General features: G+C 42.4%; 1 pseudogene; it reads left to right on the forward strand.

Annotated features, from left to right (window-relative positions):
- The first annotated feature begins 159 nt into the window (after positions 1-159).
- LOC105100218 (isopentenyl-diphosphate Delta-isomerase 1-like) lies at positions 160-18,742 on the forward strand (annotated as a pseudogene).
- The last annotated feature ends 3,867 nt before the right edge of the window (positions 18,743-22,609 follow it).

Below are 22,609 nucleotides of genomic sequence, written 5' to 3' on the forward strand. Positions count from 1 at the left end.
TTGGAGACCTGCCATCCAGCCTGCCGTTGCCTTTCTGTGGACTGACGGTCAGTCACTGAAGGAAACTGAGGACCTGAGAAGACATCAGGAGAATGAGGAGACCAGACTCCAGTTCACAGCTTCCTTGAGCTGGGTCTGTGGACTCTTAGAAGACGCCTGATGGTCATCAGGGAATCCACTATGTCAGCGGCTGCTTTCAGCCACAAGAAAAGGAAAGCCCAGCTAACAGCAGCTCCGGCAAGAACACGTGGAATCTCTGCCAACAAGTGGACAGTGGCAGTTCTGGTTAGTTCAGCTCTGTATTTCTCTTGGCTTTCCCTTCACCGTTGCAGGATGGCAGCTGGACTCCTGGCATCAACATCCAAAGAAGGAGAGAGTTGCCCCCTCATCCTTCCCTTTTTACCAGAAAGAAAGACTTGTCTTCATTGCTACCAGTAGACCAGTCTCATCGGCTAGGATTGGGGCATAGCCGTAAGGAAGCTTGGACATGGAGTATCTGGTGTTTCCAGCCTATTTGGAGGAAAGTGGGGTCTACCAGCAAGGACCAAGGTGGGTGGAGAATGGGGCTGAGTGTGTGTCAGCCCCTGGGAAGTATGTTCAGAAGTTTAGGCACAGGCACACTTTTTTCTGCGCAGTGGGTCCGTAGAACCCATTAGATCCTCAGCAGTCCATGCTTGCAAGGACTTTTCAGAACCACAGCTGTGGCAAAGACTTCCTCAGCTGCTCTAATATCCTGTGATTTTTGTGAAGAAAGATGTAAACCCTCATGGAAATAGAAACAGTTGCCCAGAATAGTTTAAATGGCAGTACTTAGTGCTCATCTCACAGACCCAGTTGGGTTTTGATGACAGAACCGAGGTCATTGTCAGGCACCCCTGGGACCACCAAGCTCTTCTTTTCCTCCTTAGCTTTTTTTTTTTTTTTTTTTTTTTTTGCTGTGAACATCAATGTCTTCACCCAGAGAATGGTCCTACCCTGCTTTTCTGGAGTTGAAATCCTTTGAGCAGGTATTGGATTCCAATTGTACTGGTGGTGGTTCCATCCCTTCTTGAGGCGAGGCAGCCACTGTGGTGCCCAGGACACCAGGAAACAGCTCCAACTGACTGAGAGTTTGAGGAGATCTCCCAGGGGAGGGTTAGTGACTCCCTGAGGACAAGGGCCGGTGGGCTGCAAGGACTGAGCGCTACCATTGAACCTGTCATGTTGCAGCCTGGTCTCCTGGGTTACAGCCCCCTTTCTCTCCCCTACATTGTCTCCAGTGCAGGGACCATCTCCCGGCTTCTGGCTTGTGGCAGTAACTGAGGAAACACGCCTAACACCCCTGCCAAACAAACGGATGCTTAACAAAACACATCTTATCTCCATTGTGTTCAACAAGCAAGCACAATCTGTGATCAAAACCATTAATTTTTCTCCCACTGCCCTTTTAAAATTGTTCAGTGAAAGACTGTCCTGCCACTGGAAGAAAAATTTGCTGGCAGGCCCTGTGACTCTTCCCTTCTGTCGAAAACAGATGGTCTTTTACACCCCATGGTGACTCAAAGATTCAAACTGTTTCAACTCAGCAATTGGAATGCCCAGTGCAAGATAAGAATCAAATCTCCGGACTTAGAGCATTACCATTTCTCCCTCCCTTGGCTCTGCTGGGCCTGTTTCAGGCTGGAGGCCCGCAGTAGGAAAGGGACACAGTTCTCTGCTCCATCTCTCAACCTCTCCTTCCTGTCCTAGTTTCTGGCCAGTTCCAGGGTTCCAGGGAGGTGAAGGGGGGCAAAGATTATGGCCTGAAAAAGGTCTCCCTGCACTGGCACCTGGTTAATCAGGCTCTGGCAAGGATGTGACACTGGCTCCCTCTTAGGGTGCTTTCATCAGCTTTTCAGAGGGTCCCTACTGGGCCCCTCAAACCTAGCAGGTGCGTGTCTGTTCTGCAGACCTTAGCAATCAGACGTTCACCTCCAGCTTCCTGCTGCCAGGTTCTCTCACCACACAGGCAGCCCCACTGGACAGGCCCCAAGAGGACTCTTCACTGCACTCCCCCTGGTCACCCACACATCCCTTGCCTGACACCACTAGGAGCTTGGCCAACCCCAGTGCAGTGGTGCTCACAGGCCTCTCCTGCAGAGCACCTGGGTCTCTCCTGTTTTCCCAGGTGGGAGACGGTCCACCAGACCCCCAGCTGAGGGGTTCCAGATAAACCCTCCAAGGAGACAAGCCACCCACTCCCCACTCCTGGGAGAGGAAGATGGGTTCTTGGCAGTTTTCTTCTTTGATAGCCTTCTTACAAAATGCTCTCCCTCCGCAGTCGTAAAGCTCTGCTCAGACTGTTTCCTTTTCATACCTATTGTATTTTGGAGTCTCCATGAGAACTTAGTATCTGCTTGCACACTGTTTACCAAGCCTGTGAGGTCGATATTATTATCCAATAGTCTACAGATGGGAAACAGACACAGTGAGGCTAAGTGACTTGTCCAAGGTCATACAGCCAGTAGATGACTGTCCTAGACAGGCCTTTCATCGCCTGACCTCAATATAAATCCTGCTGAATGGGTGGACCAAGTGACAACCACTTGACCTAACCCACGGCCAGCAACTGATGGCCAATGTGTTTAGTAATTTGTATAAAGGGAAAAATGATTGCCCCTCCACGGAATCCTTTCAGGGTGCTGGAAGTGTTCTGTATCTTGATTATGGTGTCAAAGTCATTGAGTTGCATACTTCAAACAGATGCGTCTTATTGTTAGTAAGTTATATCTCCATTAAGTTGATTTTGAAATAGCAGTAGATTAAATATTAATAATAACCTCTTGCCCCTCAGTCGTGAAAACTAGAGCTGAGGTGTCATTATGCACACCTGGAATTGGGGGCCAACTTGGACTCTGTGTGAAGAGCTAGTAGAAGTCATCCAAGGGTAGAGAGGTGCCCAGCGAGGTCCAGAGAAGTCACGTGACCCCCACCTCAATGGGAAGAGATTTCAGCTCCTGATTTTCTGCTTCCCACTTCCTGTTTCCCACAGAGCCTGATCTCCGTCTCCTTCCTTTGGCCTCCCAACGCCTCTGTGACCTTATTGTAAGGCTTCCCCTTTGCTTGAGCCAGTCCAAGTGGACATCTGTTCCCAACCCCAGCAGGTGCAGCAAGGGCGCCCGAGTGCTGCGCTTGGGCCCAAATTCCCTGCCTGTGTTCCTGACTGTCATGTTTCTGTTGGGCTGGCGCTCTCCTTCTGGAGCCTGCGTGCTCATCAAGGAACCCTGAAATCTGACACGCTCACTCTCACACCGCTACAAAGTGCCACCAGGGCCTCTCTGGGAAAAGGGACAATGAAACAGTGAAATGTACAAAGACTGTCTGAGGCCAGACACAGTCCACTCTCTGCCATTTCTCTGCTTGGAGAAATGAGGCAAAGAGAAGCCACAGAAACTACTGAAGCAGATTAGTCAAAGGGAGCCTCTGAGCCTCCTCTCTGCACCGGGGGACAAGAGAGACAGAGCCACGGATGCCTCTGAATGAAGCAAGCACTGGATTTGCCCAAACATAGGAGGTTACCGTGACTCTGTTCTGACTTCCTTGGAGCTTGAAGGGCAGGGGGTCTGGCATGGTGATAGGGTGGTCTCCAGCCAGACTGCCTGGCTTTACCAGCTGTGAGACCTCATATTCCTTGTCTGTAGGTGGGGATCACAGCACTTAACTCATGGAGTTGTTCTGAGGACTTATAGGTAATTTTTCTCTCTTTAGTTTTCATGAATTAGAGGTGTGGAGTACTTAGATCAGTGCCTGGGGTAGTTGTGACTTGTGTGGCCACAGCAGCAAAGACCACATGGCTTTTGAAAGTCCCCTGACAACACTGACCCCCCCCCACACACACACTCTCCTCTCAGCTACTCTGTCCATTTTAAACATTTCAACTATTGCACTGGCTTATCATCTCATTAGAACTGAAATTAGATTTACAATTTGTTCAGTAGTGTTAATTAAAATTTTTAAAGCTGTATTATACAGTATGATGCAGTTCTGTAAGAAAAAAATGAAAATATACATGCATTGAAAAAAGATTGAGCAGAAAATGCAAGAATGTAAAATTAGCAGGCTCTACATGGTAGACTTATAGATAATTTTTATCTTTTGGGTTTTTCACATTTTCTAACAATAAGCCTTTATAATCAGGTAATATAAACAATGAATCTTTTTAACATGGTTGAGAAGTCAGTTTTCATATCACACTCTCATTATCCCTACTTTTTTTATTTAACTGAAGTACAGTCAGTTACACTGTGTCAATTTCTGGTGTGCAGCACAATGTCTCAGTCATGCATATACATACATATATTCATTTTCATATTCTTCATTATCTCTGCTCTTTACTACAGATAAGCACTGGTCTTAGGTCCCCTAAGTCTTTTCTAAGTTTTCCCCTTGACAGACCCTGGATGCCCTTAGCTGGAGAGAGAAGGCACTGTGGCTGAGGGATGTGAGCACCTATGTGTGTTTTCTGGTACCTCCCCTCCAGGGAGTCCTCTGCAGGCTTCTCAGGCACCTTAGCCCAGGCAGGGCTTGTCATCTCCAAGACACTCCTGGCCTTTCCTCCCAGAATGCATGCCTGCAAGACTGATGCTAGCCTCGATGTCTGAGAAAACTTTTTCCAGGCCTCCTCCCCTGGTGGGTTATAACTAACTGCCCACTGGAGAGAGACGAAGTGCCCTCATTTTTCTAAAGGACTGTCTTTTCTGACTGGAAAGTTAGGTTTTATAGAGGAAAAGCTCCACCTGTCAAAGGTGGACTCCAAGGGAAGGGAATCGGTGAGCTCTGCCGGCTGATTCAGGAGGGAGAGAGGAACTGTGCAGCGGTGGTCCTCACTATAAGGCCTTGGTAAGGTTCTGGAACCTCAGGAACTTCCCCACATTGGCCCTGACTGTTAGCAGTTTCCTGCTCTCATAATGGTTACCAGGAAAGCCCTGAAAGTGGAAAAAGGGCTGTTTGCTTGCTTTTGATACCATCAAGAAAGAGGGAAGCAGAGGGGTCTGGGCGATCGTCCTCAGCCCTCCAGGGGGAAGAAGGGCAGGGGCTGGGTCAAGGCCTCCTGCACAGGGGGAAGACTTCCAGGAATGTGGGCCTGGCCCAGGGGACTCTGGGCCCAAGCAGCTGGAAGTCCAGGATGGAGTCCTCAGCAAAACTCCCCTTCACATTATAAATCCCAAGTCTGAATGTAAATTGGTGGAGTCACTATGGAAAACAGTATGGAGGTTCCTTAAAAAACTAAAAATAGAGCTACCACATGATCCAGCAGTCCCACTCCTGGGCATATATCCAGAGAAAACTCTAATCTGAAGGAATACATACAACCCAATGTTCACAGCAGCACTATTTACAATAGCCAAGACATGGAAGCAACCTAAATGTCCATGGACAGATGACTGGATAAAGATGTGAAATATATACACAATGGGATATTACTCAGCCATAAAAAAGAAGGAAATATTGCCATTTGCAGCAACGTGGATGGACCTAGAGATTATCATTTAGTATGTGAAGTAAGTCAGAGAATGACAAATATCATAAGATATCACTACATATCATGATATGTAGACTCTAAAACAATGACACAAATGAACTTATTTATATAACAGAAACAGGCTCTCAGACATAGGAAACAAACTTACGGTTTCACCAAAGGGGAAAGCGGAGCTAGGGGGAGGGATAAATTAGGAGTTTGGAATTAGCAGATACAAACTACTATACATAAATAGATAAACAATAAGGTCCTACTGTACCGCACAGGGAACTATATTTAATATCATGTAATAAACTATAGTGGAAAAAGAGTCTTAAAAAAGAATATGTATATTCTTTTTCACTTCATGTTAACAAATGCTGCCCACACCATGTCCTGTGAAGGGAGGCCCCTCCCACAGACAGAAGCAATTTTGCCAGCACCTTCCATTACAACTCAGATCTCCGAGGAAACAGCCATGCCTGAGCCTGACTGTTCTTGTCACAGCCCCTGCTTATTCCAAAGGTGATCAAAGGGGCAACAAGACGCAAAATCGGCAGCATTTCCAGGGCAGGAAAAACACCTGGACCCTGTTTTTAAAACCCCTTTGCTCCATTGATATTTTGCCCCAAGTGTTCAGCTGAGGTATTTCAAGGGCAGGAACCAGGTATTGTTAGAGCTTTCCCCTCTTTGATCTATCAAAGTACTGGATTGAGAAAGCCACTTTATATCCAGGAGCTTGTAAGCACTTCCCTCTCCGTTTTGAAAGAGAAAATTGTTACAAAGAAATGATTTTGGAGAAAAGCTTTTAAAAATCTAAGTTAAAAAAAAAATATATATATATATACACACTGTTCTTTCTTATTGCAAGGAACCCTCTTGGAAGTACCATCTTGGAAGTTGCTCATATTTAATGGAAAGCAAATACGGAAAAAATTTTTCTGTTTTGTAAATTAATGGACTGAAATTAAATAAGGCATCAGGGAATTAGTGGATGGATCTGAGTGCATCACTTAACCCTCTGTCCTTCATTTTCTTGCATAAACAATGAGAGCTATGTTTACTTGCACCATTAACAGTCCTCCTTGTACTCTGTCTCATGGTGAGGGAGGTCTTGAAACCCCAGCCAATCTTTCTCTTGAAATGGAGTCTCAACTCTCCAATCTGTAAATGTCAGTGGCTCAGCACCTCTGTTCTGCTTTAAAATGAAATAGAGTGACATAGTATATTTAGAATGAAATAGAATGTAACGCAGTAAATTGCAAGGACCTTGGATTGAAAACCGAGAAGGAGGTAAAGAAAAGTATAATGTGAATACAGGGGCTTGAACGATGGCTGGAGGTAGAATCCTGAGGATTTTTTTTTATTGTTTTATTTTATTGTTTTGCCAGTTTTTACTCGTGCTTGCAGATTTCCTGGTTGTTTTATTTCTGTTGGAGCTGGAAGGAACCTGAGGTGTTTTTAACCTAGGGATTCCACAGCGGGGCTGTGGAATCTGTGAAACCTCAACTTTAACATGTAAGATTTTGTTGTGTGTGGGTGTGTTGTGTCTAAGATAGGCTCACAAATTCTTTGACAATTCTCCCCTTAAACAGTGAAAGTTAATTCCTCTCGCCTTCCTTGTGGGCTGAATTCAGTGACTTGCTTTCAGAAAGCCAGTCATAAGGGCACCACATCAGGCCCTCCTTGCCTTCTCTCTTAGTTCGCTCAGGGAAGCCAGCTGCCATGTTGTGAGGACAGCAGCAGCCCTCACCAGCCACATGAGTGAGCTGTCTCAGAAGGGGATGCTCCAAGCCAAGTCAGACCTGTGGGCCAGGGTTTGTCAACCTCTGCACTGTTGACGTTTGGGGCCAGATCATTTTTGTGTGGAGTAGAAAGTTTACCAACATCTCTTGCCTCCGCTCACTAGATTTCAATAGCACACACAGCACACCCTTGGTGACAACCAAAAATGTGTCTCTAGACATTGCCAGATGTCGCCTGGGGGGCAAAGTCACCCCAGTTGAGAGCCACTGTGTTAGGTGAATCTTGACTTTAACCTCATGAGCCAGAATCACCCAGCTAAGCTGCTTCCAAATCCCTGACCTACAGAAACTGTGAGAGAAGAAGCCACTAAGTTCTTGGGGCTGATTTATTATGCGATCCTCAGGAATCAGTTCAACAGGCATGTGAGTTTTCAGAGGGGAAAAAAAAGGTTCTTACCTTTCTTTGGGTTCTCAAGGACACCTGACCCTAAATGGTTTAAGAACCCAGATCTAGTCCAGTCTCCTAACCTTTGTAAAAATCCTTTCCACAACATCCTTGAGTGTTGGTCAAACCAACTACTTGAATACTTCCAGTATTCCTTCCTCATAAGGTCACTCAGTTCATTTTTTTAAAAACTGACTTGTACTGAGCCAAAATCTGCTACCCTGTGTGGCTGATACATCGCCTATGTTTTTTCTGATTCCCTTCCCAGCTCTTCAATCCCTATCAAAACTTAGCTTTTCAATGCCTTGCCTCTTCTCTCTCTCTCTCTTTTTTTTTTTTTTTTTTTTTTTTGGTTAAGTAGTGAACTATTTCTTGCTACTCTGAAAGTATCAGCTCCAAAATATACTGCATATTCTGGGGGGTGAGAAGGGACAGACTGAGATTTCAAAATTTGTAGATACTGACAGGCATATGCAGAATAGATAAACAAGATTATACTGTATAGCACAGGGAAATAAATACAAGATCTTATGGTAGCTCACAGAGAAAAAAATGTGACAATGAATATACGTATGTTCGTGTAGAACTGAAAAATTGTGCTCTACACTGGAATTTGACACAACATTGTAAAATGACTATAACTCAATAAAAAATGTTTAAATAAATAAATAAAGTAGAAGGGAATCTCTAGCAGAAAAAACAAACAAACAAAAGATACTGCATATTCTATGTAGCACTTCTGGAAATAAGAATGCCAGGCAAATCAGTCCTATAAATGGTCCCTGCTGGTGGAAGACCCCCACTTGTGTTTAGGGCATTAGCAACTGTGAATTGCTGGTCCTTTCTCTCCAAATCCCCTGAGGTCGTGGACATGCTACAACCATAGTTTCATTCTATCGACCAGTCCCCTAGGACTGCAGTGACGTTTATGATTTCCTTCACCAAGCCAGAGGACTCCCACCGATCTTTACTCACCTGTTGATCCTCCTTTCCTGGAACGTGTTTCCTTGAAGACCCCTTTAGTCTTTATCAAAATCCAATATGACACTTTTCTTTTGCTACTTTGAAATGGGTCCAGCCCTATTACTTCTACAGCCAGCCATTGTGAGTCGGAACTACTTACCAGAAACAAAATAGATGCTGAAAGAAAGACCACAGAGGAATGAACCTTGCCCTCTGCAGAACTTACCCAAACAAGGAGAATGCAGAGGTACTCACTGGCTGAGAGCTTATGCTGTAGGAGGCCTTTGCTTGCGCTCTTAGGCTCAGGGTGCACAGCACAGCCTGATCGCATTGGCTAAAAATGCCCCCTCAGTACCTTCAGAACAGAGGAAAGAAAGTTATTAACAAGGTATTGTGAAGAATTGTGTTGGCTTTTTTTTTTTAAGAAAAACATTTCTAAAGACAAATAACCTTATTATGAATTAGTGCTATGCAGCATGGCAGTATACAAAGGTATGCATGTATATTCACTCTCCTGGTTGGAAAATAGATCACATTGAAAGCACGTGTCTCCTGAAAAGCCATGAACATCTAATATAGTGATAGAACTTTAAGATGACTTCTACTTTCTTCGGCCACCCCTTAGAAACTTGATCAGTTATCAAAAGCAGTTGGTATATTTACCTGTGTGTTTCCCCCTTTTAGTCTGAGATCCTGGCAGGCAGGATGGTTTATCTTTGTATTCTTCAGTCCTCCATGTACAGCTAATGAGTTTGTATACTGCACAAGGATGCCCAGCCAAGAGTGGTGAATGAGGGCGGAAATCCAGCCTGCACTTTCTTAATCAAGCTCCATGCCTTGGTGTTGTATCCGCCCAGAGGAGGTTTGCCTTTTCTATTTTATATGACTTGTAACTTCTTCTCATTCCCTAACAGTGCCCTTTGATTTCTCATCTCCTGATCATTGTGGGAGCCTGATAAATGTTTGTTGAAAGAAGAAATAAATCAATGAAAGAATGGATGGACATACTTTGCTTTCAAAGGAGGTGAATAGGCCAAGTAGACATTATTTCTTTGCCAGGTCCAACAATCATTCCCCTCCTTCCTGGCCCATTTTTTCCCCTGATATTTACTTCTCCCCCACTCTCCCTGCTTAACTCAGGGTAAATCCTGAGGAGTATAAGCCAGTGGTTCTCAATCTTGGCTACCCATTAGAATCACCTAGTTTGATTTTTAAAAATCCCTATGCCCAGGACACATTCCAGACTAATTAAAGTGGATGGTGAGGGGCTGGGCATCAGGCATCAGTGGTTTTTAAAGCTCCCCAGACTATTCCACATACACGTGCCACCTGATTGATAACTGGCACGACTGGTCTAAGCCACATGGTGGTCCCATTCCTCTTGCTGGCACATTGGTTAGGAAGGAGCATGTGGCCCAATTCTGGCCAATGAGACATAAGAGGAAGTCGGCCGAGGACTTTTGGAAAAGAGGTCCTCACTAATAAGAAGTAGAAGAAGGGCTCCTTCCACTGGGCACTGTGATGTCTGGATGCCTAGACATGTTGTAACCATCAGTCACCATGGAAGGAGCTCTCTCGAGGACAAGCTGATGTGCTGAGGAAGGCAGAGTAAGGAGAGAGAAGGGCCCTAAGCCCCTGATTACCTCCCCAAACTGCACATCCACCAGTCTGAGACTGCCCTCCTCCAGGGGTCTCATTACCTGAGGCAATACCTTTTCTTTATTGTTTGAAGTCATTCCAGCAAGGGCAGTCTGTTACTTCCAAAGATCATAACTGATACAGCTAAGAATTCTAAATATATAAAGGATTCAATACATAAAGGACTTCAGAAAGATTTTTCTCATTGGAGGGAAAGCTCAGTGAGTGTGGGGAGTGTGTGTGTGTGTGTGTGTGTGTGTGTGTGTGTGTGTGTGTGTGTGTGTTGTGTGTTTCCCCCAAAGAAACAGCAACATGTGAGAAACAGAATATGAAGACAGAGGAAGAGAGGGGAATAAAAAGCCAAGAACTAAATATAGACAAAAACCCATATACATCACTTGGGAGGAAATTATGCTTTAGAAGAGGGATTAGAATGATCCAGGAAGAAATTAAGTAAGAGGAGGTGCTGAATAACTTTGAGAACTTAAAAATGCTGATGATTAATGGAGAAGTAATATGGTTTGCTGAACACAGAGGCCCAGGGGAAGGATTAGAATTAAAGAACTAAGATAGTAGAAGAAAGAACCAGTTCCAGGACAAGGGCCGGAGGCAGTGGATGCACAAATAGTTATTAAATACTCACTCTGTGTTTGCTTATGCTGGTGACACAAGAAACCCAAGAACACTTGCAATCAAAGTACAAGATGTGCTCTCAAAAAAAAATTGGAGGGCACTCTATCCTGCACCTAAGATGCACACAGTAAATATTAGTTGAATCAATTAGGGACAATATATGATCAAGAAGAGAAAGGCAAGTCAGCAGAGTGGCTGGGGTGATTCTGGAAAGGACTGTGGAATATAGGAGCTGGGTCTTCAAATTTACAGAGAATTTATTTGGGCATAGCAAATGCGGAGAGACTTAATGACAGCATGGTGGGTGAATTCTCAGTCACAGATGCCTGGCAGTTCCTTCAGGCAAAATCATTCCTATTATTATGATCCAGAGACAAGCACGTTATCGACATGGTAGAATTTGATGCATGACTAATTGTTTTTAATTTGAAAAATAAAAAGTATTTCATTCAAACAGAAAAATGTATGAAAACGCTTGAAAGTGACTAATATAATCTTTGTGCCACTCTTTTCAATGCTAGCAGTTTTTATATTTTTAAGTTAATAAACAGGCACCATGCAGGTTAACTGGAAGCACCTTTGTGAAGTTTGGTGCTCATGTCGCTGAGAAATTGAAGCTCTCACAGTCACTCTGGTGAGGAGCATAAGCTGGCCTGGCTGCCTCTTGCTAGCTCTGTGATTCTGAAAAGTTTCTTAAACTCTTGGAACATCAGTATAATGAGGATAATAATGCGCCTCTCTCAATAGGTTGTGAGAATTAACAGAGAAATATGCTGGTAGCGTTACCCAGTGACTTGGTATGTAGTGGGTATTCTTAAATGGTAACTACCAGTTATTATATAAGTGCAAAATAATAATTATCACAAGTGTACAAAATAGTCTATGGAAGGCCTAAAATCAAGTAGGCCAGAAAAAAGAAAAAAATAACCAATAATTACCAAATAATAATCAAATAACCAAAGCTAGCTACTATGGACATTTTGGTATATTTCTTTCCAGGTTTTTTCTGTATAAAATGTTTTGGTCGTAACCCTACTATATGTACAATTTTGTATCCTATTTTTCTGGGAGGAATTTCTTAAAAACTACACCTTCAAATCCATCTACAATATATTTTGAAGTCTGTCCATGTAGTCTTCTGAGCTCTTTGTTTTTTATAACACTTTTGGTTTTGCAGGAATGTCCATCTAGTCGGGACTCTGAAGTGTCAGTCTGCCCCAGGCAGTGGTACTCCTCACCCTTTTCTGTGACTCTTGAGGGCAGTGGGCACCATCTGATTCAACTTTGCACTCTCTGCTCTAAGCAAGTAAGTGCTTGACATCAGGGCAGGACTGAGGACACGCTGGCTGAATGAATGAATGAGTAAATGAGTTAACAGGGATGTAGGTCGCTTGAAGCTCATTTAAAGATTAAGTAGACCATTTTAAGATCAGCCAGCTTTATTCTGAATTGGATATTCCCCCTCCTTCTCTCTCTGTCTCTTCTGTTGCTTACACACGTGTGACAAAACAGAATCATATCTAGATTGTGACACTCATTTTTACACTACCTGAGCCAAAAATGGACATTTGGGGTGGTACACAGATGCACACAAATGATCAGAAGGCCTAATCTGACATCGTAGGCCAGCACTTATGAACCATGCCATTTCACACCTCCTCCCTTAGCCTGGAGCACTTCTGACATACATTTACTAGATAAAGTATCCTTTGAAGCTGAGCTCAGGTATCATCCTCTCTGCAGTCCTTTGCTGACCCCAAATATTCCCCCCTACCCTGCAGTGCACCCACTGCTTCCTGTGTTTATCACATTCTGCCTGTTTCTGTCTCCCTCAGCAGACTGAAAACCTCTAGCAGGCAGGGACTGTTCTGTTCTTAGTACCTTATAATAAGGAGATGCTCAATAAATGTTCCATGAATGAAAGTAGATGTCATTTTGGGCAAGTTACTAAGACTTTCACTTTTATCTATAAAGTGGTGATAATAATAAGATGATGGATGCAATTGTACTTAAAGTAAATGTTCAACTTGAGAGCTTCTGTTACATTGTACCAGCATCATCAAATTACTATCTTTGCCTCAGTTGTATTTATTCAGGGGGCAAGAGTATCATGTCGTTACATATGAGACAATACAGGAGTCTTGTACAGTGAATAAACAATCAGCCACCACTTATAGCATGTTTAAGCCAGGCACTGTGTGAGATGCCTTAAGTATCTTACTTTTCTGCTTTTATTGCAATCCAGTAAGGTGGGTTAAATTGTAACCATTATTTATCGAGAAGAAATTAGTCACTTGTCCAAGAAGACTGTGGTGGGCTGTTATATTCATGGCCCCCAGTGAACCATGCCTCCCAGCGAGTACTCCTTTCATCTTATGTCTGAGCTGACTCATAGCTCACTTTAACCAAGAGAACATTACAGATGGGATGCTGGGTAAGTTCTGGGCCTGAGCCTCCAGACACCAGGTAGCTTCTGCCTTTGTATTCTTGGAAGCCCTGCGGCACCATGTAAGAAATCTGGCTAGTCTCCTGGAGAGGCTGGGTGAGGCAGTCACCTAGAGGAGAAGAGGACCTATGCCTCCATGGAGAAAGAGAGAAGGGTTCTTGTAATTTGATGATCAAATGTATTACAATAATTTTACTTAATTCCACCAGGAATTTCCACTTAAAAGCATGGGTTCTGAATTACCAAGGAACCCTGATGGAAGATCATCATTTTACTATATCAATAAACTGAGACTGTCCAGCTTACCTCCTAATTTGAAAGCAGGTGTATATATCTACGTTGGGCACAGTGAATAATGGATATGGGTCAGTATTTATTCAAGGATGAATATGATTGCCCCGAAACAAAATAGAGATCTGACACATTTTGGAAAAGGTAATCTCAAAGAAAATAAAGTATGTTTACTTGAGTTGTCTGTTTTGTATGATTCAGTAATTGAGTGTTTAGAAAATATAAGCACTAAAGAGCCAAAGGAAGGAAGGCCAACATCTACAGGGCATGTTAGTAGATGAAATGGTTTAACATTTTAATTTCTGAGAAGGATATCTGTTTCCAGCCATGACAGAGTGAGAGGTACCATACATGCTCTCCTGCTGTAAGGAAACTGGGAAAAACATGAAACAAGTGTTCTTAGACGTTGTGCAACACAAAACTGTGCTTCTTGAGAAGAGAAAGGAATGAAATGAGCACAAGGATCACCTGGGCTTTCTGCCTGGAGACACTCTGCAGACTGCTGGGGTGGAAAAGAGAGTTTCACTGAGTTGAAGGACAGAGATTGGTTTCAGAAGGCTAAGATGGCTGGAATTTGCAAGGCAGAATGACAGAGAGAAAGGAACCCAAAGGAAGAGCCCACGAAATCTGCATAGGGATCCCTTTGAGTCTTATGCGGGAAACTAAGTTGTGTATATCCAACGTGAAACTCTACAGAGTCAGGCAAAAAATAAATGAGGAAATGTAAGTTGGACAATTACCAGAGCTTACATTGTGCTGTGAAATGTTTGAGGTCTGTCTTAATCCATTCAAGCTGCTAGCTTATAAACAACAGAAATTTATTTTTCACAATTCTAGAATATGGGAAGTCCAAGATCCAGGTGCCAGCAGATTTGGTATTTGGGAAAGCCTGCTTCCTGGTTCATAAATAGCTGTCTTCCCTCTGTATCTTCACATGGCAGAAGGGACAAGGGAGGTCTCTGGGGTCTCTTTAATAAGGGCACTAATCCCATTGATAAGGGCTCCATCCTCATGAACATAGCACTTCCCAAAAGTCCTACCTCCAGATAACATCACATGAGGGATTCAGTTTCAACATTTGAATTTGGGGGAGAAGCAAACATTCAGTTTATGGTAAGTTCCAACCAATCAGAGGGAAGAGTCCTGATTAAACACCCAGGATATTCAATAGAGATCCCAGAAAGGTCGTACCTTAGGAGTAGAGCTAAAATAGTCCTAGAGAAGTCATTTTCATCCAGGAGGAATTTTGCTCCCCAGTGAATGTTTTGCAATATCTGGAGAAAATTTTTGTTATCATGACTAGGAAGATTCTACTGGTATCTAGAAGGTAGAAGCCAGGGATGCTGCAGACAAGAAGAAAAAAAAAGACACATTACCTATAGAAGAACAAAAAGTTTTCATCAGAAAACAATGCAAGCCAGAAAGAAAAAGAATGCCATCTTCAAATTGCTGGAAGGAAAAAAGTTACCAGTCTAATGAAATAAAGATATTTTCAGATAAGCAAAAGCTGAGAGGGTTTTTCAGCAGCATTGCATTATAAGAAATATTTTAAAAAGAGTTCCTCAGGTTGAAGGGAAATGATACCAAACAGAAAAATCAGAGCTGCACAAAGAAATTAAGAGTGCCTGAAATGGTAAATACATCGGTACATATCAACTACTTTAAAAAAATCTTTAAAAGACAATTGATCATTTAGAGAAAAGTGAAAATATGTTCTGAGCTTCATAACATATATGGAAATAAAATATATTAAAATAGCAGCACAAAGGTTGTGAGGGGAAAAAGGAGGTATACTAGTAAAAGTTATATATGAAGACGGATAACAATAGATAACAATACTTAAAGATAAGTGGTAAATTAAAGTTTCATGTTGTAAACCCTAGCATGAACATTAAAAAAAGAAGAAAAAGAAGTAACAAGGAGGTATAGCTAATAAGTCAATAAAGAAGAAAAAAAATGGATTCCTGAAAAATACTCAATAAAAGAAGACAACAAAAAAAGAAAACAAAAATGAAGAATAAATGAAGTGAACAAAAAACAACCAGCAAGTGGCAGACTAAAATTCAACCACATAGATGATTACATTAATACAAATAATGTAAACATTTCAACTAAAGGCAGAGATTGTCAGATGGATTAAAAGAGCAGGACCAAACTATATACTGTCTAAATATATGTAAACTTTGAATATAAAGACACAGATTGAGAATAAAGGAATGAAAAAAAAGACAGACTATGCAAATACTAATCATAAGCAATCTAAATATCAGACAAAGTAAACTTCAGAGTAAGGAATACTACCAGAGATTAAAAAACATTTCATAGTGAAAAAGAGGAAATTCATCAAGAAGATAAGAATCCTAAGTACATAATTCCTTATAAATGGGGTTCAAAATACAAGAAGCGAAAAAATGACACAACTGAAAGGAGAAATAAACAAATCCACAATTACAGCTGCAAATTTCAATGATTCTCTCTCAGTAATGAACGAACAAATACAGAGAAAAATTAATAGGCATAGATTTGAACATTATCAATCAACCTGACCTAATGGATATTATAGAACATTTCACCTAACAGTTGCAGAATGCACATTCTTTTCTTTTTAAAAAAGATATTTTATTATTTTTGTGGGGGTTTTTTCATTTTGTTTTTGTTTTTAGGGGGGATAATTAGGTTTATTTATTTAATTAGTTATTTTAATGGAGGTACTGGGGATTGAACCCAGGACCTCATGAATACTAAGCATGTACTGTAAACACTGAGCTATACCCTCCCCTCTACATTCTTTTCAAGTGCAAATGTAGCATTCACCAAAATAGTCCATATTCTGGGCATAAAATAAATCTCACATTTAAGAGGACTGGAGCAACTTAGAGTATGTTTTTTGACCACAAAAGAATCTAGAAATCAGTATCACTACACACCTATCAGAATGGCAAAAACAGCAATAGCAACAACAAAGCAAAAAGCTGACAATACCGAATGCTGACAAGGCTGCAGAGCAACTGGAACCCGCATACACAGCTGGAAGGAATGTCAAATGGCACAATCACTTTGGAAAACTATTTGGCAGTTTCTTATAAAGTTAAGTGTACATCTACCATATGACCCAGACACTCCACTCCTAGGTATTTACCCGAGAGAAACGAAAACCCAAGACCACAAAAAGGCTTGTACATGCATATTCATGGCAGCTTTATTCATAATACCCCTAAGCTGGAAACAATCCAAATGTGCATCTACAGACAAACAGATAAGCAAACTGTGGTACATCCAGATGATGGAATACTACTCAGCAATAAAAAGGAGCAAAATACCAATACATGCAACAACATGGATGAATTTCAACAACAGTATTGCTGAGCTAAGGAATCTGGGCCCCCAAAACTATTTTACACACACATACACATATATATATATATATACTCATATCTTTTTCTGTAAACTTCTGGAACAGGTAAATCAACTATACAGTGACAGAAAGCAGATCAGTGATTGCCTAGCACTGGGAGGGAGTGGGATTGACTACAAAGGAGTAAGGGAAACTTTTGGGGGGTGGAAATGTTGTGTATCTTAATTTTAGTGATTATACACAGATGTCAAAATTCATCAAATTGTACACTTAAAATAGGTACATTTTATCATATATAACCTTTACTTTCAATAAAGTTGATTTTAAAAGAAAAATGGTCAAGATGTTATATGCTTAAGATGTGCACTGTACTAAGTGTATGTTATGCTTCAATTTAAGCAAAAAAATCTTAAAATTTGTTGTGGTGAAAATTGTTTGCAGACATTAAGTTAAAGACCAACATTCATCCATGATCCCACCCCCGCCAAATATATTAAGCTGTTTTCATTTTCCTTCTTTGCTTCCAATGCTTTGCACATATGCAGTTTAGTTTAACTACAGCAAAGAAATATAGGTTAGTGAGGCCTTGAGTCGCACATGACCCCAGGGTGGGAGTGCAGCCAGGACCTGGAAAGGAGAGAAATGGAACAAGGCCAGGCGACACTACTGGGGCTCCCTCTCCTCTCTTGGGGCCTCCTGTGAGTCCACCAATTTCTTTTCTCTGTGGACTGGCTTTTTCTAGCCATGAGGCAGAAAACAGGCAGAGGAAAGGACAAATGTATGCCCTATTGGAAAGTATAGCCATTTGGAAAGTGACTAATTCCATTCTTCTGAATCCCATTCCATAATACCTACAATCGCTGATTCAGTTTCCCATCCTTGAACCAAACACCTGTGGCAAGGTGTGAGAAAGGAAATCTTGGGTAGGAATTACCCTTAAGCCAATCAACTATGACCTGCCAGTCCTGGAGGAGACACATTTTTAATCCCACTGTGTTTGCTTGGTTCTTGCTGTCCAACACAGCCCTGGGACCTTCTGCTGCAGCCAGAGCAAGGATATTCAGGACAGAACAGACACATGTTAACAATGCCTGAAATAAATATTGAAATTTTGATGAGCACTAGGTTCAGTTTCTGACAGCGATGTATTCTTATCGATGAAAATAACAATAAAATTGGACCTAGAACCAAAATGAATTGTGACTTGGATGAAAACACTGAGAAAAGAGTATTGCATCGAGTCTTCAGTGTCCTCTTATTTAACACAGAAAATAAGCTACTGCTACAGTCGAGGTCAGATGCTAAAATTTCCTTTCCAGTTTGTTTTCCCAACACCTGCCGTTACCGATTAAGTCATCCAGTAGAACCTGAAGACAGTGATGCAATTGGAGTGTAAGAAGGGCAGCACAGAAGCCTTTAAAAGCTGAATTAGGAATTCCTATAGCACAGGTTTCCCCAAATGATGTTAGTTTTTTAACCGAAATTCACTACAAGGCTCAATCTGATGATATTTGGGGTGAAACTGGTTACACTTTGTAAAGAAGAATGTAGCTTTGGATCCAGATCGCTGTGAGATGAAGAGCTATTGTAATGTATCAATGGAAGAGCTAGAAGAACGTCTAAGAAAAGCAGCCAATGGTGTAACCAAGGTAATAACTTTGTGATTTAAAGTGATCACACAGACTTTTCCCTTTACATGGTGAGGTAACTTTATTTGAATCAGTTTGTTGAACATGAGAAAACATGAAAGTGTGGCTGGATGATTTTACAAGTACTGAAAAACTTGTCCATACTACTAAACTTGGAAAGTTTAAAAAGAATCAAATCTGAGACCTGACATCTGTTAGATCTTTGATGGTGGTACTAATCTTCACCATTCTCATCCCCAGGATTTAATACTGGCTTTGATTTCATATCTTGTGGGGGGAGGCAGAAGGACGTTTCAGAGGCTTCCACTTACCTTTATAACCTTTCCCACTATAGCAGCTCTTCTTACTGCAATGAGGGGGATCCTCTAACTGCCAAGTTACTCACTCAGGGACTGAGGAAGTGACCACCAAGTGTGTGTTACAGACCCATTGAACCTACTGAAAGCCAGATGTTAGTCAGGACTCCACTTACTATTTCCTACCACCACCTAGTGTACCCCAGCTTTGAAGGGGGTTTATGATGACTTCAGGTCTACAACTATCAATGTAACTCAGACTTGTGTTCAACAGTCCTTGAAATGGCTGGGTAAGTCCCTTTTGAGGAATGACTTAGAATCAATACAGTGTCCACTTGCCACACTGTTTCAGGGTCCTTCCTCCTAGGAACCTGGCCAGCTCTTCAATTAATGAGTTCTACATCTGAAATTTGGCTCAGGTCTGGGAAATGAGGAAGACATCAAGACTTTTTATTGGGAAATAAACAACAAATTTCTTCTGCATAGTACAGGAAACTATATTAAATATCTTGTAGTAACCTATAATGAAAAAGAGTATGAAAACAAATATATGTATAGCCATGTATGACTGAAATATTATGCTGTACCCCAGAAACTGATACACTGTAAACTGACTATACTTCAATTTAAAAAAAAAAAGAGTTTTTACTAGGGTGACTGCCCTCCCCATCCTGCTCCTCCAATCTTGTCTTCTTTTGATTGTAGATATTAAGTAGCAGCTTTGTTGGCTGTTCATCTATTTTGCCCCTAAAGACACCATGTCCTATGAACTATTTCCATTTCCACATGTCCCTGTGGGTCAACTTCCCCTTGACTGTCCCTTCAACCTTGCCAATTTTTGTGGTAAATGCAGCCCTCTGCCTTACCATGACTGAGCACTGCCGTCCGGCCTCTGCTGTTTTCAATAGGCCCTGCATCATCCCCATCACTCCTAAGGAGCCCAGCATGTGACCGCCTCTCCTGTGTCACCCCACGCCTGCAGAGAAGAGCCACTACTGAATTTCTCCTCACCAGCACATACCTGCTGGCCTTGCTGAATGATATGTCCTCTGGGTCCTCCCCAAGTAACACAATCCTCTGCTGGGTCTTCTGGCCTGGTATAATGTAGCCACTACAGACTGCCCACCTTTCTAAAGCTCTTCCTTCTTTCTTCTACCATTTGCTGGGGCAACTCACAAATTCTCAGTTCGTTTGGTGTGGCCCGCTGCTTTCTCCAGGCTTCTTAGTGACATCCTGGTATCCTTTGAGATCATTGTCAGGCATTAAATTTTATGTCCCAAGAAAAGGACCCCAAGTCAATGAATTCTTCCTCATTCAGTTCTGTATTCTGGTTGTCCTGATCAACAACCCTCAAAACAGAATCCCAAAATCCCCTGGTTCCTACCAATACATGCTGGGTAATTCTGGAAGCTCCATCAGGATGTAATCTCTCTCCTTCCTTATCAGGCCCAATGTGTCCTCAGCCAATTTACACTGGGATTTAACCTTGGTTATCAGCCAGGCAGCCAAGAGGGCAGGTGGGGTAGCTCTTGAAGGGGAAACCTATTATTTTGTCAGAGAGAAGGTTCCACCATGTTTGCCTGCATGGGAGGAGTGCTAGCTCTTAAAGGAGGGCTGGACAGCTCCTCAACCTTGAGGGCTCAGGAGAGTATGCAGAGCCACATCATTAGAGGTATCCCCCTACATGTCTCCTTCCCACGTGTCACTGTCAAATGGTTTTCTCAACTAGGACTCTGACCTGAGCGTAACAAACCTGTCTTGGCTGAGCATTTAAATGTCTCTAGATTATGCTGTATACCAGAAACTGACACACTATAACCGACTGTACTTCAGTTAAAAAAAAAAAGTCTCTGGAGCCCAATGACTCTAGCTATTAAGTCCGGTTCTTACTCCTTAGCTGTGTTCACTCTCCGTGAAGATGATAAAGTCCTCTTTACAAGCTACCAAAGAAGCCTTCTGGCTCTCCACTTAGCTTTTAGGGGTTTGATAACTTCTTTTTCTTTTTCTTCATTATTCTTATACAGGACATCAGTACAATTTAGTAATAACCAGCCAACTCCACTGTTTTCTCCCTATCTTTCTCTGCCTGAATCATCACACCAGCAAAGGTGTGTTCCTTCCCCCTGGGATATTTTCCCAGGACACTACAAGTGGAATCTTCAGTCACCACATGCCAGGCATTATGTCCCACATTCCACCTGGGTTGAGATAGTCCCTGCTAGCCAGGTGATGAGTTATCCAGTTCAAAGCCCCATTGTACATCCTACTTTTCCAGACCATTTCCCAATACCGACTATTCCAGTTCAGGTTCTCTGAGAAGCAAATGCCAGAATATAATCAGATATGCAGAAGATTTATTTGGGGAAACACTTTTAAAAGATAAAGCAGAGAGGGGGGATCAGGATGTGGGGAGAGCCTCAGACCAGAATGCAGATCTGACACCTGTAAAAGGAGAGGAAGTGAAGGAAGGAGCATCTCATAGGAGAAGCTTCAGACGGTAGTGCAGCTCTTAGGAAGTCTTAGGCCAATTGGGAGGCTGTCAATTCTGCTTTAATCACCTTACATGTTTGATTACTGAAAGGACTCACTGGACTCCAAGAGTTTATTATACTCACAACTTTTTGTTTTCACACTTCATTTTTAGAGCAATTTTAATTTCATAGCAAAACTGAACAGAATGGACAGAGGTTTCTTATATACTCTGTCCCACACATGCCACAGCCTCCCCATTTCAACATCCCCCACCAGATTGGTACATTTACTATAACTGATGAACCTACATTGACCCGTCATTATCACCCAAAGTCCATAGTTTACATTAGGGTTCACTCTTAGCACAGAGCAGTTTTTCTGCTTGTTTGCTTTGGTTTTTTCACAGGCAAAGGATACAGTTCAGTAACAGCAAGAGAAGTTATGCAGTGAAGGGGCTGGAGATCTCAGGCACAGGCTTCCTTATCCTCACACTGCTGGATTGCGCAGGGTGTGCTTTGTCTCCAGGTCTCAAACCACCATTGGCAGATGTACCAAGAAGGCCAAAATTGACTCATGGTGGGGCTCTCTTAGAGTGAGCTGATCGTGTAGGCACATTGTAGCTCCATAACCAGCCCTAATCATTCAAATCCCCGAGGCGCCACCCAAGAAACAATTATTAAACAATACTGACGAGCTGGTCTATCCTGCACACCAAACAATCCACAAACCAGTGGTCACAGAACATCATTTTTTATGTTCTATCATGTTGCCGAGGGTCAGCATCATGCTCCAGGCAGCTCTGTGGGTAAGCATGCAGCCAATCCAGACCATGCCATGCAGGAGCCCCAGAGCAAAGATCGCCCATTAGGGGAGGCCACGTCCAGGGCAAATGGCCCAGCTCTAGCACCTCTGCCATGCTCAGTTATTGACTAGGAGCAGCAGTCTGGGGGGAGCACGGCATCAGCGTAAATGCTGAGCAGATGTTAGGGTGCAGCAGTTGGGGGCTGTCAACCAACTACACTCCTTCGAGCTGGAGATCAGAGGGGCAAATACCTCCATAGCTACTAAAACCCACTCGGAAAGTTTTTAAAAGCTCCCTCTGACTGTTGTGTGACTCCTTTTTATCTCTCTAGTTTTTCCTCTTGCTGTATCTTAAACTCTCCAGCCATCCTGAACTACTTAAAGTTCCTGGAATAA

This window comes from Camelus dromedarius, chromosome 21 (assembly GCF_036321535.1).
Source record: "Camelus dromedarius isolate mCamDro1 chromosome 21, mCamDro1.pat, whole genome shotgun sequence".
In the NCBI taxonomy this organism is placed as follows: domain Eukaryota; kingdom Metazoa; phylum Chordata; class Mammalia; order Artiodactyla; family Camelidae; genus Camelus; species Camelus dromedarius.